The sequence below is a fragment of the Bos indicus genome, chromosome 22 (genome assembly GCF_029378745.1).
Source record: "Bos indicus isolate NIAB-ARS_2022 breed Sahiwal x Tharparkar chromosome 22, NIAB-ARS_B.indTharparkar_mat_pri_1.0, whole genome shotgun sequence".
Classification (NCBI taxonomy): Eukaryota; Metazoa; Chordata; class Mammalia; order Artiodactyla; family Bovidae; genus Bos; species Bos indicus.
The window spans coordinates 30,273,544-30,286,781 of NC_091781.1; the positions used below are offsets into that span (position 1 = coordinate 30,273,544).

Genomic DNA, 13,238 nt, shown 5'->3' on the forward strand with positions numbered 1-13,238 from the left:
GTTGCATGTTTTCTCTCCTCTGCCTCTTTGAGAGATACAGGGACAGACAGACAGGTTACTTGCCAAGTCACCTAGTGTCTTAGGTTTTTGATTCACATTTGGCTATTTCCTCCTAGAGGAAATCCTTTTCGTTGACTCTTGGGACTGCAGCTGAGTTAATGGATGAGTAAGTATAAGCAGAGGGTGCTGCCTATGTTATAATAGATTTGGCTCCAGTGTTACTCCCAAGGGTTTTCTGGAGCTCAGAGCCTTTTTTTGTTTTTTGTTTTTTTTTTCCTCTTCAGTTTTCAGGTCTTCTTTGATATCAGGGAGGTGAAATATCCCTTCAGAATCTTTCTTATTTCCTGGACTTTGTCTCCCAGCCGATTTTTCTTCTGTTGTGGCAGGTCCCTAGCACAGCCCTAACACAGTTCTCTATAAACGTGGCTGATCACATTGCTTTTGAACAAAATTATGGTGGTGGTGGTGGTTAGACCAAAGAGAAGCAGTCCAGAAACTTCTTGAGAGAGAAAAGAAAGCAGAATTTTTCTCCTCTTCCTCTGTTTCCTTGCCCACTTTTGGATTCCTGGAGTTGGAGCTGATGCCTCACCGAGTAGGGTGGGTCTTGCCTGAAGCTTATGGAGGAGCTTCTGGATGTAGAATTGGTGAGGTGTGGAGTTTCTGAATCGGACGAGCCGGCTCTGCGTCCTCGCTCAGCACGTTTCATTGTGTCATTCTGTGCAAGCTAGACCTCTGTGCGCTTTTCTTTCCTTATCTGTAAAATAGGGAAAACTACCCATTTTTTGAAAGATGCTATGCAAATAAAATGCAGTAACGAACGTAAAAGCAGTAGATCAGAACCCAGTGCATGAAATGGCACAGTTATTTTTGATCTTGTTTAGAGTACCTAATAAAATCAGTTGCGTTGTTCTGTAATCCAACTGAAGAAAAGCGTTGTTAACTGTTTACCAGACAGTTTTGTGCTTAGAAATCCAGAGTTAGAAGGCTGAGGATGAGAACACTGGAACCTCCTTGCCCTTCTAATACATTGTTGAGCAAAGCAGCTGAAGAGCAATGAGGGAAGGGTGCCAAAGCAATTAGAGAACCCAATCAGATCCCCTCCAAGTGGCAGTGTTTTCAGAGCATTAGAATGTAAGGTTTGAGCTGATTTCTCTGAAAGGCCCTTCATACCTCTCCATTCCAGATGTGAAAATTTGGGGAATCTTGCATTTCTCATCCTCATTGGACTGCATTCTGGAATTACAGCTTTTATATTTGTTGGTGCTTTACTGTCAAATACTCCATGAATCTTCTGAATTAATGTGTTTTGGAAAACATCACTTACGCTTGCTTTCCTATCACACAGTAGTCTCTTTTCTCTAGAAATCATTCCAGGGCAGTTCTCCAGGACTGTTGGGTGCCCATGGTAAGATGACAGGTGTGGGTGGCTTGACAAAAATTACATTGAAGATTAAATTGTTTATTGGGTAGAGATGCCCCAATGGTTTTTCCTCTTAAAAACCATTGACTGGACTTAACTCACACTCATATGAAAGTGTTAAGTCACAAAAAGATTTTTTTTTCTAGAGAGATGCCTTTTCAAACTCTGGGTTTCCTTTGAGTGTGCTCTAGCTGCTGTTCTAAAACAGTGTTGCAGTGGAGCTTTGAAAAGGAGCTAAATCTCCACCAAGGAGTAGCTGGTGTGTGACTAGCAGCTGGGTGAATGGAGCAGTTTTATGAAGAAACATGGGCAACTGTAACTTTTTTTTTTTTAAGTGGGTGAATTTATTTATTTATTTGTTTGTTTTCAATGTATACCTTAAATTTTTTTTTTTAACTTGGCTACACAGCATGTGGACTCTTAATTCCCTGACCAGGGGTCGAATTTGTACCCTCAGTTTTGGAAGTGCAGAGTCTTAACCTTTGGACCACGGAAGCCCCAACTGTTACCTTTTCAAACAATTTCCCTAACTCTTCCAGAGTAGGTTAGGTTCCCCAATTACATGTTTATATAGCATCCTGTATTTTCCTCTAGCACTTATAATTATATGTGATTCTTTTAAAAGCTATTAGTATGTTACTATCTCCAAAGATGGCTGATTCCACAAGAGTCAGGAACCGTATTTACTTCTGTATGTCTAGCACATCACGTAGGATCTGGCCCATGGTGGGGCTTGATGTATTGAGTAAGAGAGCAAACGTTTTTATTCTTTACTTACTGGGAATTTTCCATGACTGGCTATGTTGCAATTAGGATTGAATGTGGGTGCACAGAACAAAAACCTAACTATAGTGACTTAATCCAGGGGTTGGCAAGCCTTTTTTGTAAAGAGCCCGACAGCAAATATTGTAGCTTTTGCAGCTTCTTCAGTCTCTGCCACAACTGTCCAGTTCTGCTGCATGAAAGTGGCCATAGATAATGCTTCACTCAGCAGTGGTGACTGTGTGACAATAAAACTTGAGTCAGTCAGGCTCCACATTTGGCCCACAGGCCACAGTTGGTTGTCCCCTGCTTAATCAATTGGAGTACTGGTTGGTGGTGAATTTTGTTTAACACAACAAGTCTAGAAGTCTGGAAGTAGGCCCTCCATGACTGGAGTCCCTGTGTCAGGGGGTCCTCCAAACCTCGACTGCTTCTTGCTTGTCAGCCCCCGTCATCTTTAGCCTAGCACTTCTATTCTCAGCGTCATGAGGTGGCTGCTTAGACATCCAGGGTGTGTTTCCAGGCACGAAAGTGCAAAGGACAAAGACATCCCTTCTCTCCAGATTGTGCTTTTTTGTAAAATGGAATAGATCTTCCTGGATTTGTCTTCTTTGGAAGACATGCCCTTTCTTATATGTCATTGGCCAGGACTGTGTTGCTTGCCTATTTCCAGTGACATGAGAGCATAAAACTGCAGGTATTTTAATTGAGCACGTTGCTGCCCAAACAAAGTTGGGATGCTCGTGCTAGAAGAAGGAGGGTGAGTGAAGTTTGTATAAGCAGCTAGCGAGGTCCACTGGGTATGGGTTTGAAACTGCCTCTCCTTACCCCATCTCCAACCGTCCTTCCCAACTTCATTCTATTCAGGGTTAATTATGTGGTCGCTTCTTGGCCTTTTGGCTAAGATGAAGTGCAGGGTTAATTATGTTATGGATTAAGCATAAGAAGTTCTGGTTAAACGCCTGTTTGGTAGTTTCAAATCTCAGCTCTTCTACTCTGTCCCTCTGACCTTGGTCTCAGGTTTTCTCAACTTTAAAAAGAATAACAAGAGTAGGGCCAACCATAGAGTTGGGAGAAGCCTGAGAAGGTATGTGAAGCATTTAGCCCTGAACCAGCTCATAATATACACCCAATAAACAGTGGCTGTCATCATTAGGACTAATATGAGTGTACAAAAGAGGATTTATCACCACCTACCCTTTATAACACAGATACATTTATTAAAATACAGGAGACCATTAAAGAGTGATAAATATAAGCTTTCCAACTAATATAAAAGTATGAGGAAGGCCTGGGTAGCTCTCTCCATGATCATAGGCATTTCAGAAGATTGGGAGCTTTTCAAAACAAGCCCCAGCCTGATTAGGCAGCAAAGTTTGTAATAAACAACAATAAAACCCCAACTCACCAAGTTCTAACTATGGTTACCCTTGCCCACCAGCTATTGAAATTCCCAGCTTTCAGGATATTTCATAGACTAGGTTCTTTGCTTTATCTCAGTTTTTAAACATATGTAAGTCCCCCTGGGCTGGTATTCCACCAAACAGGAAGTCTGACTCTGTCCAAGACTGAGTTCCCTCTGCTGTGTGTACACAGAAGCAAACTCCAGGCTTTATCTGCCTTCACCCTGACCACAGTGGTTTGGATGAGGTGTTCCGGAGAGCAAGGCAGGTGGAAAATGCTGATCTCGAATGCTCCTTGCTGAACTCTTCCTGATTTTAAAGGACTTTCTTTGGGCGTTTGCTTAGCTCTTTCAACCACTGTGTGACCAGTCCTCCCCAGGTACACTGTGCAGGGTCTGTGTTTTCTTTCCAAAGTCTAGCCCTTTTGTAAAGGGAGTCCCGAGACCATCCAAAAGATCCAGCCTGAGGCTCATTAACCAGGTACCTTTGTAGTGACTCAAGATGTCCCAGGTCACCTCATGAAAGCAAGAACCTTACTGAGAAAAACACTCAGGAGGTTTAGTTCTAAAACCTGTCACAATACTACAGTAATCACCCAAGTGTCATTTTTAAAAAGCAAAAGCCAAGCCTCAAATGAGCAGAGCCCCAGCGGAAATCTCTTCTCCAAATCCATTACACAGGAGATGAGCTGGGTAAATACCAGGGACTCTCCCATTTAGACTCTGACCCTCACTCAGCAAGGGGAGTGATTTGTTTCCCACGTTGGTTCTGTGCCCACCTTTTTGCGAACCTTTTAATTTAAAAGAGACAGTGATTAATGATGCTTTTGATCCACTGACTTTTTTTTTCTTTTAAAGGGCACCCTCTTTCTCTAATACATAAATTTGATGTTGGAAGTATACCATGAGTATAAAAATTATATTGCTTATTTATTTCTCTCTCCCACACCACAGCTTTGACAGTCAAGGTGCAGCCTGGGTTCATAGCTTTCTTAGAGTCTTGGCATTCTATGTCTGATATGTAGTAGACATCTGACAAATATTTGTTGAGTGAACAAATAGAAGAATGAGATAATAAATGTTAGTTACCCATCAAGATGTGTGCAAGGGCAGTTTCAAAAGTATATTTCCAGGTAATGTGTGTATGTGTGTCTTCTTACTGAGAAATGATGAATATTCTGTAGTCAATGCTAATGGGCTTTGTTTTGAACCCGTGATGATCCAGATGAAGGTAGTTCACAGCATCTTTGTGCCTGCCTCCCCTTGGTAACTACAGTGGTCTTTCTTGCCTGGGCTGAATATCAGGCCAAGAGACATAGTTATTTTGAAGTCTGTGAATATTTTTATAGTCGTCGTAGATGAGTTCTCAGAAACACAGCTTTAGTCTACAGAGCATGATAATCTGTCTTGCTAGTCTGTGTTTCTTGTACTGTGGGTATGTAGATGTTGATACCTAAGGAGTGGAAAAAAATATCCTGTCAATCATAGCATCATACCAAACCTTAGCAACTGTAGATTTTGTTGTATTACTTGGGTCCATTTCTTTCAGAAGGAAAAATCTTTTTCCTGGGCTTCAGCCTTTTGCTCAATTTGATGTTTTCTTACTTAAATGTGTGAAACTATAAGAATTGGTCTTAGTTGCAAATTGCAGAACTGGAAGCTAAAGTTGGAAAAAAAATAACCTAAGGTTTTCTTTTGATAGTGTGTTTTATATTGTGTTGAAACTTGGTGATAATTTATAAAAAGTAGCATTATTTATATAGATTTATTAAGTATAGGATACAGAATCAACTGAATTGCGCGTTTTGAGTCATAAGGTTTTTCACAAGGGCCCTACATTACTTTAAAAGGTGTAAATGATACGTTGTGTAACACCCGTCTTATCTTGAACTGTATTATCAGGGGCTCTTTCTGTTTTACCTTAATGTGCTCAGGGAACTCCTGCTTAGTCTAAAAAGATAGCCAAAAGAAAGAAATGCAGTTAATGGTTTAACACATTCCAAACTTTATAAGCAATTTGCACTTAGATGGTGTAGAGTTGAAACCTCATGATTACAGAGAGGTAATATATCTAAATTCTAATTCAGGTTTTACCTCACCTTTCTGGTTATCTCTGCTGTTTAATAAATAAGAAAGTGGACGACTGCTGGCCCCGGATCCTTTTCAAGGTCCTCTCGGACCTCTGGCAGTTTGACGGCCACCTGAAAATGGTGACGTTGCTGCACCTCCAGCGCGCCATCTCCAGTGTGCTTCATCTGCCCATTTCACTCGTTCTCTGTGATCGGTTTCTGCCCTGGGTGGGGCAGATCTCATTTTAAATTTAATGAGACCCAGTGAATCTAACCTGTGTCACCTTCCTATATTGTAGGTGCATTCTTGCTTATATTTTCAGCGTGGGAAAAATGAAAATCAACTGAATTGTACATTTGAGCCTTGAGACTTTTTTCATTTTTTGTAACCACCCATACAGGTCATACCCAAAACCAGGGTCACCTTTTTAATGACTGTTGCCTTGTTGTGGTTTAGTTGTTCAGTTGTGTCCGATTCTTTTGCAACTGCATAGACTGTCGCCTTCCAGGCTCCTCTGTCCATGGGATTTCCCAGGCAAGAATTCTGGAGTGGGATGTCATTTCCTTCTCCAGGGGATCTTCCCCATCCAGGGATGGAACCCATGCCGCCTGCACTAGCAGGCAGATTCTTTACCAGTGAGCCACCTGGGGAATCCCTTTCTTACTATTTATTTTCTGTTGAGTTTCAATCTTATTTTCACCCTAAATCGTGAGTTAAAAATATAGTCCAAATATGATGCAGAAATAACTAAGTTAACTTTGCACTCAGTATTTAGTAACATATGAAAGCTTAGTGAACTTCTATCCCAAAGGGTAAAACACAGACATGGAGAGGAATTGACAGAAATTGACCATTATGTTAATATTTTTTGATAAAACAGCCACGAAGCCCTCTGATGAAAACAAGAACAATCAACCTGGCTTGACAGCCCATTCCCTCATTCATCTCTTCCCTTTGACTTGAGTTTTAGAAAATATCCGTGGCTAGTCCCCTGCTGTCCCTTCCTCACCTTGTCCTCCACCTTCCCTCCCGAACGGGGTGGCTTCTGGAGCCTCTAGCAGGGCTCTCCCCGCCACAGCCCCCACGTTTGCTTTCTTGGGAAGCGGACAGTGTAGGCTCCCTTTTCTTAAAGGACTTGGACATGACTCTCAGGTCAAGTCCTCCTGGGAGACACTGCCCATGGTGTCTGTGGATTCACATGCAGCGCTCAGTGACAAGACGCTGTCTTGTGTATAGACATTTTGTTGGTATGTGGCCACTTTTGTTTGACCGTAAACCTATTTGTGTTAGTTTTTCTTACCATGGGCCCCTTCACAAAGCATCTATTCTATCTGCACAAAGTTGGGAGTTGACTGGACTCACCAATGCCAAAGAAGTCACTTTTCTTTCAACAGTTGGATCCTAGAGTTGGAAACAGTCATTTGGGAGCCTGGGACCTGTTCTTCCTCATTCTTGGTAGACAACCATAAGGAAAACCATCGGAAAAAAGCAGGTAACATTTATGGAGCACGTTGCCTGTGCCAGGAGCCATTCTGGATCCATGATGTCTGTCTTCTCTCTTAGTCCTTATAAAGATGTGTTGCTGTTGACCCTGTTTTATAGATAGTAAAACAAAAGACACAGAGAGGTGAAGTAACTTGCATGGGATCACACAGTCATGCTTTAAGGCTGAGCTCCTGATTTTCACTGACAGGCTTTGGATGATGTGCTCATTCTGTCTGGTGGCAGATCATGCCATTCTTAGGGTTCTTGATGGAAAGGTTTCTCTGTGGTCAAACTCTACTTTGCTGATATGGTCAGTAATAGTTCTGGACCCAGAATCATTTCAGTTTAATAAATGAGTTCCCAGACTTAAAATCTAATAACAACTCCCCTCTTTTCTCATGTCCCCACCCTCACATGCTTGCAGTGAAGCCCTGTTTCTTTAACCTCTGAAGTCTCTCTCTTATTTTCTGTCTTGTCATTGCCTCCTGAACTGTAGGATGGAGACTTGGCTCCTTAGTGTGGCCGTCAAGGCTCTGTGCCTTGGCCCCATCTGTCTGTTGTCTGTTCCTCTTCCCAGGGCCTTGTGGAATAACTAGGTGCCTCTGGTGGGACTGGCCCTCTTCTCGGAGTGATAGACTCCAGCTTGGTCCCTGGCCCTGTGGAGCTTACATCAACCCATTTCTTCTGCCCTGTTGTTGCCCTGCTCTTGAACTTGTGCAGCTCATGTTATTGCTTCCTTTGGCTTTGGATGCCAGTCCTCCTCTTCCCACTCCCACCTCCCCCTGCCTATTAACATCCTACTCATCCTTCAAGGCTTGGCTCAGATATCACTTCTGTGAAGCCTTTTTCAATTGAACCCAGCCTATGTGACTCACTCCTTTGTCTGGGCTCCCACAAGTGTGTGTTTGTATTTCATTATAACCTTTGTTCAAGTCTGCTCTGTAGTTTAGTGCATTCTTTTCAAATTTGAAAGCCACAAATTCTTGCCTGAAGGTAAGAACCTATGTAACTTTATTTTTGTGTGCCCCAGAGCACGTGAGATACAGAGTAGGTGCTCCATAGATCAACTCGGGCACAGTTATCATTATTACCATTTTGTTGAGGGCTTACTTTGCATCCTGATTACTAGAGTTTTGTGTTTGAGGTCGCTTTTGCACTTGCCGACTAGTTAAGAGTTACAAACAGGGCCACTGTCCATTTTGTAGATTGGAGAACAGAAGTCCAGCAAGATGCTATATCAATAATTTGCTCAGAGTCACAGAATTGCTAAGGGAATGGACAAGCATTTGCACCCAGGGCTGCCTGGTTCCAAAGTCCGTGTCCTTTTCACCATGACACCTGAGAAACACCCAAATACAAATAGGGTTTGTGGTGGCTTCTGGAAGTCCAGATGAAGAAGCCAGTCCCCTCACTGGATATGCATGTGGCCCAATGGCTTCATCTTTCTACATCTAGAAACTTTCTCTTTCAACTCATTTTGTAGATTTTTGAATCTCTAAAACTGCTACAAAAAACTGGAAAGAAATTTCTTGATTTGCAGATTTGAATGCTAGTCTTTTTTTGTTTTTTTAAACAACCTTTGGTTACAGTTTTACCTTGAATTTAAGAGCAGCCATAAATAACATAGGAGCACAGTATCACATCTTGTCCCTTATGCTAAGTGTGGATTCATTTAGCTCAGCTTTCTTTTTGAGCCAGTGTCAAGCAAGGATCTCCCCCAACATATTGGCTGAATTCTTTGGTTATAAGCAACAGAGTTGATCTCTGACCAGCTTAAAGGGAAAAGGTTTATTGGAGGAGTACACAGAAGGTCACAGAGTGGACAGAAGATTGAGAAAGGATAGGGAATAGTTCCCACATACAGGCAGTTTGAATGTCACTGCTGAGATCAGTGCTCCCCAAACATTTTTCTGTCCATACATCAGTCTACTGAGACAAATCAATTGTCCTAGTTTGTGTTAACTCCCCATGGCTATGAGAAGTCAGGGGACCTGACTGAGGAATTCCACCTTGCTTGCAACAAGGGTGGGGAAGGGTAATTCCCCAAAAAGAAATTGAAGTACAAATGGATTCTGGATAGCTCCCCAAATTCAACAAGTACCAGCTGTCCCTGGATTCTACCTGAATAGGAGGGTTTGTTGAAGAGTTGGAGAGAGTTTTGTTGTGCAGTCTTGCTTTTTGTAGCTTTAGGACCTCCTTTCTAACCAGGATTTTGAGTCTGTCATTGATGGGGTCGGGAAACCTTCCAGCGTTACATCACAGGAAGTTTGATGAACCTACCTTTATCTTGTACGGCTCATCTAGTAGTTAAGTCCTTGGGAAGGATGGAATAATATACCCAGACCTCTGGCTAGCTTACTACTGAAGACTTTTCTCCAGCAAAGTTCTAAGAAAACCCAAGCTCTAAAAACCCATCATCAAATAATAAAAGAGAAATAGAATAAATGCACAGTTCATGACATTAATATAGAGCAGGAAGACAATCTTTTTTTTTTTCTAATAATCTTTTCTTTTATATCCTACTTTATGGGGGTGCTGTTTAATTTCATGTTCATTTACTTTAATTACTTCTTGCATGTAGTTTGCGCGGAAGTTTGCCATTTTCTAGCGTCTAAAAGATGGCTTACTTGAGTTTCTTTTCAGACCCTGTTAAAATTAATATATAATAAAACCCAATGTGGATGTTTCTCATTTTTCACCTCAAAGGATTATTCATCATAATACAATCACTTTTTTCCAGGGAGATTTTATCAGACTTACAAGTCAAATTAGTCAAGTGCATTACTTCTGCTAATAAACAGAAAACCTTTACCCTGGAAACATCTCTAGACTGAGTTCCAATAATTTAATGTTTCCTTGCCTCAAGAGATCAACCTATAAATGACCTGGGAATAAAAACATAAATTTATTAGTCTAAAAGGAGATTGTTAAGATGGGACCATTTGAGAATAAAAGAAAGGTCATAAAATCAGAAAATAAATATTGAATATACGTTAGACTAAAAAAAATGATTTTAGAGGGATAGGCTTAATTTCTACCCCATGCAGAGAATTTGGGGGTAACAGATTGGTATGTGTGTGTGTGGTTGCATTTATTTGTGTATTGCATGTGAGAATCATGCAGGATTGGTAAGAAGCCATTATGTACTTCCCTAAAAAAAGTCTTGTGTTTCTAATTTAGAAGATAAATGCAGTTGTGGTAGAATCAGGCCAAGCTGGAAGGTGCCTGGTTTCATCACTGCCTTCGTTTTGATTTGCCTTATGGTCTGTAGGTCCAAGGTTAATTGTGGGAAGATTTTGGCCATGAAACTGTGACAAGCCCTTACATGAATGGAAAGGGGATGTACTTGCTTTCAAGTGCCTTTATTAGGGGTAGGTGTGATCCTTGACTCACTGCTTGATGGGAGTAAGCTCACTGGTTCTTGGGGTGAGTGAGTTCTAAATCCCCCTTTTAAGTTCAGTCCAAGTTGCTGTGACCTTCTCAAGCTGCTTGTTCACAAGCGTTTCACATGTCGAGGTGCTGGGCATTTTGTCTAGTTCAAAAGTGAGGAATGCTTTCTTCTCTAAGATATGGCAGATTTGCTCCTAGAGAGGAGAGAGGAACATGGCTTTCCTTTCACCTCTGCAGATAAGATCTGCTGTCGTGAGAGATGCAGGTGAAGAGATTGCTGCAGAAACTGTGGGAATCCAGTGTATAAATGACAAGAGAGAAATTTTTCAGGGCTAATAGAAAAACCCTCTTCAGTGTGTAGTTGAGATTCACTTTCTCTGGTATTTTTGCACAAGATTGAGAATAAAAATGGTTATGATTGATGAAGCATTCAGTGTATATCTAACTGTAAGTCAGACTAGAGGGACTTTTAAATCACCCAAATGAAAGATTGCGTTATCATGAACATTAATATGTAACAGTTAAGTATGTCATTGCTTATCCTAAGTCCTGGCATTCACAGGGCTCTCTGAGGCCAGCCAACCAAAAAGGAGAAACTTTTAGCAAACGCCAGTCCACAAAACCTCCATGCATAAGGTCAGTCCAGTGGTCATGACTCTTAGTGGGTTATTTATTTCTGCATTCCCGTCCCATCTGTAGATTTGATTCACACCACAAAGGACTTAAACATGTCCCCTGAGATACTATAGGGCAAGAAGTGTATGGTTGAAGCCAAGGGGAAGAATGTATTTCTGGTTGAGAAGAGAAAGTCTGGAAGCAGGAAAAACAGGGAACAGTAACTTATTAAGGGCAAGGGGATAAGGTTAGTTAAATGTTTAGAAATTGTTTGTTTTTTCCTTAATTTCTTACAGATTTGTTGCCATTTATGGTCCTGGCAAATGATCATCTATTAGAAAACCAAGAGGGTAGAAAGTAGGCATTTTTAATCTTTTTTGTCTTTAAAAAAAAATACTATCTTTTCCTCCAGATTATTTAAGGAGTCCATGTTTATAGCAAGAAATTTGAACTAGGAACGAATGTTTTCTTTTTTTAATTAAAATTACATCCATTCTCAATACACAGAAATTCAGTAAATAGAAGGGGAATTCTTACATGTATAATATAGGAAAAAATTAAATGTCAATATGACGTATTTAATTGTATTTTTAAGTAGACACATATAGTCTTTGTTTAGCATATTTGCTACATACAAAGCTTATGTCAGTTGATGTTTTATCTTTGTATCCAGCATAACGTCAAGGCCAAGACCATTTTAGTGGGATGTATTCCTTAGTAGTTTTAAAAATCGTGATAGATACCTCACATTAGAACTAAACCTATGAGTGACGTGTGGAGGAAAGAGGGGTGGAAAACCAGGGAAGGAGCATTCATTGAACATCTAGCATGTGTTAAACACTATGCTAGTCCCTTCTGGGCTTCCCAGGTGGCGGTAGTGGTATAAACCCACCTGCCAATGCAAGAGGCGCAAGAGACATGAGTTCAGTCACTGGGTTAAGAAGATTCCCTGGAGGAGTATATGGCAACCTACTCCAGTATTCTTGCCTGGAAAATGCCATGGACAGTGGAACCTGGCAGGCTACAGTCCATGAGATCACAAAGAGTCAGACGCGACTGAATGACTTAGCATGCACGTTCACGTGCTAGTCCCTCTGTGGTAATTTTGCAATTCATTATCATTCGGTACTGATGATGATTACACTGAGGATAACTAATTTCTGAGCATGTACTGTGTACCAGGTGAGAACTTTGGCATGTATCATTTACATGTAACTTTTGCAACACAGAAAGTTTGTCTACTTTTATTATTTCTGTATTAGAGATGGGAAACCTGAGGTTCAGAGATGTCAAGCTAGTTAACTCAAGATCACAGAGCCAAGAATTTCAAAGCCAAGTAGACTGTCCGATGTCTCTAAATTCCCCAAGCTGCAGGCCACCTAGCCAGGCCCTGTCCCCACACTGTGTCACAGGCCCGACCTTTTCCCTCCAGGACACGGTGACAGCCAACACCGAAGTGACATCTGTGCCTGCTCATGAGGGTGTCTTTAGTGTTCTTGCTCTCAGGGAACATCCGTTGTCCTTGACATCTTGAGCTGAAGAAACAGTTACAGCTGAAGCATCTGCTTATCCAGGCACAGCACAAATGACCATGTGTGGCCTGTGCTCTAAGCTCAGACGATGCTGTTATGTCTTAGGACAAAAAATGATCAGTGGGTGGGGCTGTCCACATTTTGCAGTTGGGGCCATGCGTAATCATTTTCCTACCGTGTGACCAAGTTTTCTGTAAATCTATTGGCCTCGGACATTTTGTTTCTCCTCTCTCTACTCCTTCTTCCACTCAGAAGTTGGGATGATCCTTGTACCTCCCATGTAGAGAGAGGGTGAGGGTAGTAAATCACTTGAGTCAAAGCTTTGTGAGGAGTTGGCATGCAAGTAGATATGAAGTGGTGGTGTTTCTGTTTGAGATCTTCTAAAGACTAAGAATCATACTCTCTAGTGACAAGGTCTCCGGTGAAATGGGGAACCATCTTAGGTTCCAGGGAAGATCACTAATTATACTTGGTTAGTCCAGTTTCCTCAAGGAAGGGATTTCTGTCTGTCATTCCTGGGATTTAGGATATACTGATAAGCATGTTTTCACCTACTAATGAT

General features: G+C 41.4%; 1 protein-coding gene across 22 annotated transcripts in view; it reads left to right on the forward strand.

Annotated features, from left to right (window-relative positions):
- The window catches only part of FOXP1 (forkhead box P1), a 625,482-nt gene that overhangs the window by 312,241 nt on the left and 300,003 nt on the right, over positions 1 to 13,238 (forward strand). The window contains exon 4 of one of the 22 annotated variants that reach the window (XM_070777100.1): positions 7,049 to 7,146. The exons of the other annotated variants lie outside the window; for them this stretch is intronic. The gene's annotated coding sequence lies outside the window, so the exon portion shown is untranslated. The remainder of the gene's footprint in view (positions 1 to 7,048; positions 7,147 to 13,238) is intronic. 22 annotated transcript variants of the gene reach the window in all.